Source organism: Bactrocera dorsalis, chromosome 3, assembly GCF_023373825.1.
Source record: "Bactrocera dorsalis isolate Fly_Bdor chromosome 3, ASM2337382v1, whole genome shotgun sequence".
Classification (NCBI taxonomy): Eukaryota; Metazoa; Arthropoda; class Insecta; order Diptera; family Tephritidae; genus Bactrocera; species Bactrocera dorsalis.
In genome coordinates this window covers 92472020-92478050 of record NC_064305.1, presented here as the reverse complement: position 1 = coordinate 92478050, position 6031 = coordinate 92472020, and positions in this window count along the sequence as shown.

Genomic DNA, 6031 nt, shown 5'->3' with positions numbered 1-6031 from the left:
TTCGCCTGTAAGTGATGTTAAGTTATTTTGCATTTCAGGTGACGCTATAGTATATTCCTTCGCAGCTCTTTCACTTACCAGCACAAGTGCAATCCTCATGGCTGCGGGCGAAGCAGTTATCTCCAGGCGTAGCAGCAAAACAAAAGCGCGTCAAATATCTATTATAAAAATGTTGTTGTATTAAGTTAAGATATTTTTTTTCTAACGGGAAGTAAGTAAAAAATCTAATTTCAATTACACTCGGCAAACAAGCGAAGAAAGTGAAACGAAGCGAAAAAAAATTAAAAGTTTTAATTCAAATAACCGTACGCACTTTACTGTTAATTAGTATCTTCTTGGCAAATGTTTGATTTTGTAACTATTTTTCATGCCAAGGCGAGTTTGCGCTGGCGCAAAGAAAGTTTCACTGGGTGTCACTTGGGTGCAAACATAAATTAAGCGCAGGCAGTGCAATTATCATTAATCCGTTTTACACCAAAACACAGGCGGTTTACTTACTCAGAAGCACCAAGTAGCTTTAACACAAGAAACAAAGATAACAACAAATGCAAAAACAACACGCGAATGTCCTTCTCGTAAGCCAAAGGCAGAGTTCGTTTGTACGTGTGTGGCGCTTAGCGATTTATTTTATTTATACAGCGCACACCTAAGTGTGTGTGTGTGTGTGCGGCAGACGGCTGTCACTCGATTGTAGGAGGGTTTCACGCGCACCACCGAACCGTACGACGTTATGGTTAATGTTGAACTGAATTGGACGGAATCGAAATTGCAGTGAGGCGACCAATGCGACGCTGGTTGCTTCTTTTTCGGCTACCACGACGACACCGTCGAAGCGCCAAAAAAGACGCTCTCAGGCCGACGACAAGTAAAGTCCACAAGAAGTAGCGAAAAGACACAAAGCGAGACAAAACAGCAAAATTGCGCTAAAAAGAAGACGTAGAAAGCGAAACAACGACGCGTTGCGCATGCGCTTGCCCGGCGTCACCATTGTTGCTGGCAGCGCAGTCGAGACGGGCATACAGCGCGTTGCGTCTGGTCTTCTACGAGCCGAGCGAAGTGCGATCGTAGAGCGCAACGCAAGCGGCAAGGAGGGAGTCAAGCAACTGTTGAAAAGCAAAAGTGTAACAACAACAATAACAAACGTTGACTCTTCGGAACTGTGGCGAGCGCGCAAGTAAAAGTGTTAATAATCGCGCCGCTGAAGCGGTTGAGCGCCGACGCTCGCGCTCCCGCTGGCCACCGCGGCTGCTCGCTTCGCAGATGAGCTGCTTGCGCTCAAATTCACCATGGCAAAGACAAAGTTGGTTTTGCCAAATACTCGTACACCAAAACCCACCACAACGCTGAAACTCCTCCGCGGCTGAGCAGTGCTTGGCGCAGCTGTGTGCCTCACTTGGAGAAATGCTTACGCTGCTGTTGACATGCTGCCGCGCGCGTACCAGAAAGGTCATTAGGTTCATGTTAGAATATTTGACCTTTCCTATGAACAATGTTATGGCCATTGAAAGACTGACTCTGGTTCACTCTAGGGCAGGATAGTGATATGAAGCAGGAGTGCCCAACCATTGGCTCAGCTGCCTTGCGACAACTGCATCTTAGTTCTTCTTCTGCCTCGTTGTCACATAGATACCATCAAAGAATAGCAGTAAGATTTGACAGATTCTCTCGATAAGTAAATATTATTGTCAGACCAGACCACTAAGTTCTTCAAACTAGTAAAAGGTTGTAAGCAATATACAGTCACTTTGGTTTTGAAACTGTGTTGAAGCTTAATTCACTTGAAAATGATTTCACAAACTGTAGCTTGCAAATGGACTTAATTAATCTTGGTGTGTAGATGCGCTCATGCCACGCAAGTTCACTCCGCCACACGTAATTCACATTACCTTCCATGTTCGACATCGCAATTACAAGCACAGCCAGACAGCAGCCCGACCACTTTATTAATGGGATCAAATATACAACATTTTACTTTCATTTGACTTTGGGTCGCGGATTATCTGCGCTGAGCTCACAGCCGAACGGAGTAGCAATTAGGAGTTGGACGAAAATGTTAACAAAGCAAATGCAGCGCCAATTCACCATTCGGACCAAGTTCATGACTTAACATTTAAACCGGAAGACGACCGGGCGCGTACGTTCGCTCCAAAATAGGCGCATGCGCGTCTCAAACAAACTGAATATGACATTCGTTTGTTTATGTGAATGTGTTTATGTACATGACGTCGATGTAAAAGTTTGCGCGGAGAGACCAGCTTCTTGGAATTGTTTCCCTCCACTTTCTCAGTGCAGTTGCACCGACTTTGATAAAGCAAAAGTGAATCACAATCGTTTAAAAATTGCAAATACAAAAAAATAACACCAAATATGAGGTACAAGTTTTAAACCTGCTTAATTCACAAAGAGAGAGACCCCTATCGTGTAAATATGGTGGGTGCCTTGTACATTTCCCAACAGCCAGGAGATAATTAATACTTTTATATCGAATTTGAAGTTAAATGCAATAAACGAAAGCATTATTTCAGGTTTTCGCTCTATTTTCTTCAGCGATCGGCACCACCATCAGAAATCAATTCACGATCAAGGTCAAAATTTTAATCTTAACGGCCTTCTGCCTTTGTAGTCTTGGTTGATAATGAAAAATATTATTTATTACATATATATATTTTTGGGCATCAAAACCCCCTTGCCTTTATAGAATATAATATTGGGTAGTCGAAAAAGTATTTTCGTATTTAGCCGCTCTGGTCGACCTATCCTTGCAAAAGTCGGTGAAATTATGGAAAAGATTGACCATGACTGTCACATAAGCAACCGTAACATTGCTAAAGAACTTAAAATTAACCATCAAATGGATTTGTACCATTTGAAAAGGCTGGCTTCAAAAACAAGCTCGATGTTTGGGGTCCACATGAATTGTCGGTGAAAAATTTAATGAACCGAATTAACATTTGCGATTCTTTGCTCAAACGAAATGAACTCGGACCATTTCTGAAGTGAATGCTCGCAGGAGACGAAAAGTGGATCAAATACGACAATAATGTGTGAAGAAGATCATGGTCCAAGCGTGTTGAAGCGCAACTAATGGTCGCAAAGCCAGGATTGACGCCTCGAAAGGGAAAGTGTTTTCTCGCTCTCATTTAAGACTGGAAACCGGAAGTGCGGCGTCATCTCCCTTATTGAATGGACATCCAAACACTTTACCAATCACATACCTTACAAATGCTTTCTGGTTGTTTGTAGAGTTATGAGAGGAATTTTTAACATATTTATTTGGTCAATCAATAAAACCCCAAAGGTGAATTACATAACTCACAATGAATATTAAATAAAATTAAATTGCTGATAATCAAGACACTTAGCATATGATATTGTATAATCTGTGAGGTTGACAAAGACGAGATGCCAAAACACTAGTTTCTTTTCATTTGAATATGCAAATCTGAGGGCAAGTGGAGCGACAGTGGAATGCGATAAAGACAACAATAACAATCGATGCTCGTATATGCGACGACATCAAATTATGCGATAATCCACCACAAGACTTGCCACCAACAAAGCAGTTATGATGCACACACACACACACGCGATATTTTGGATGGGCAGTAAAGCTTGGCCATTCGTAAAAACTGTATTTTATTTTATCATTAACGAGTGCGATGACTTAACGGGATTAACGATGTAAAGCCATACATATGTATGTACACACGTGTGCATGAGTTTTTACTTTTCATATTTATTAATACTCACCGAAGTAATAAAAACACTCAAGCGGCAGAGTTGCAAAATGCCGCCGAAAGCGAAGTGAGTGAGTGACAACAACACAAATATTATAAAGTGGCGAGAATCGCAGCTTTAGCGGCATTTGCGCGCGAATGCATAACGGTGTTAGCGCTAAGGAAGTACGGGAATTAATACCTACCCATCGACAAAATATTTCTACAGATATATAATATAATATAATATATATATGTATGAGTGAGTGCGCTGCAGTTATAAACCACTTTACAACTGCTCAGCTGCGCGACTGGAAACCTGGCGCTTCGGCCTGTCGTTGTCGAGAAGTCAATGGTCCTACGTCGCTCAGATATGCGACAAGTTTCAAAATCAACAAACAAAAAGTGGTTCAATCATAGTAAACATTTTGAGCACTTAAAGAAACACAACAAAATGTTCAAAATTTGTTTCTGTTTTTGTACTTAATTAACAGAATCGATCGTTGAGTAACGCATTAATAAATCGTTCAATAATTGGAATAAAGTCGATCGCTTTTGGACTAGTCTATTTTCAGCTCTAACTGAGTCAATAGTGAACTATATCTTAAGTCGCATTTACTTAGGGTCGGTTGCTCGAAAAAATATTATAAAAAAATTAGACAAAGCAAAAAGTTGTTCCAAAAAGTTAAGCCTCCGTTTGCTGAGTTGTTGTTATTTGACTGATTTACAATATGGAATTTACGCGCATTCCCTTGCAAAGTGACCGCCAGTTGCAGTCGCCAATCGTGTTTTATCGAACTACATCGATATGCTATAAACGAGCTGTTATCTTTAGCAAGCAGCAAGTCGGTTGACATACCCTGTAGGAAATTGATTAGTAGTAAGTTTCTAATCGTACAAATCTAAATTTTGGCTTGTGATGTTGCTGACCGCCAAAAGAAAGAAACCCACAAATTTGAAGCATTAATCTTTTGCTTCTTTTAAGCTTGTGAAGAAGCGGCTGTTAGATGCCAATCTCAGTCGAATTTTCTTAGCTTTAATCTTGTTTTTTGGTATCTTTTACAGTCAACCGATGCGTTGAGTTGCGCAAACTGCATTCCGTTATGAAAACCAAACACAAACCGAAATTTCATTCACTCACAATTTCCTACTGGGAATCCGAAACAATTTTTTGCAGCACAGGTTTGCCTGCAATGCGTCACTGCGGCTCCAATGGTTTCACTTTCGATATTGGCAATTTGTCAGCAGCAGCACGGCCGATTGCTGTTTTGTAGTTTTTCTATATTTGCTATTGTTTTTGTTTTTGCTCGATAAAAATGTATTTATTAGTTATAAACTTTGAGTGGAGCTGCGAGTTTTTCACTTAGCTGCCGTCGATTTCCTTGACTTGATCGATGGATTGAGCGAGCGATTTGTCCACCATGTGACTGTGGCGAATTGATCTTCGTCTCCACTTGTGGCAAATCGGTGGCTCGAGCATCAAATTTCAGTGCATGCAAGCCTTCTATCGCTACAGCCGTCATGTATGTATGTATGTGTGTATGTATGTGGTCCACCTGGTGGTCGCTTCGAAACAATTTTGTAAAATTCATCCTATTCAATGTTTGTTTGACTGGCACGCGCCCGATTTCCTTTGGTGTAATTCGTTGTGGGTTCTGTGGATGCCACTTTAATGCGTTTTCTTTCTATATTTCTTAGCTTTACTAATAACTTTCGTGGAATTAATCATTGTATGCCTTCACAACTGATTTAATGTGTTTTTAATGGGGTTTTGAGTGCTGATAAATAAAAAATTGCCTTCGTGTACCATTCTCTATTGATAACCATCGAGCCGCGGCTGCCCAAATCAAGTCTCTTTCTAATTAGACTCACTTTTAGCAGCGATTAAAAGAAACGACATGAGAAGATACTTCAAATGAAGAGAAACTCTGGGAAAAATGTCGTTTCGGTAGCACAAATATTCGCATAACGGCGTTTTTAATTACTTCATCATAGTAGCATCTGAAGCACAATTGCATTTACTTATATATTTACCAATATTTCAATTTCGTACGATTTTCATAAGACAATGACAGAGATAACTTACCAATGAAACAAGGTCCACATTTTGCGCAAATTAGAATTCGATTAAATATAAAATCTTATTATGAATCTGACAAAGCTGAATGACATGGGGAGAAGTTCTGAAATAGGACCACTGGACCTATTTGCATAAATATTGATCTTATTTTTCTCACCTACTTACCATGGGATGAAACATTGAATACCGTGAGATTTAAAAATCGTAGAAAAGAGTTGAACTTCTGATGTGTGAC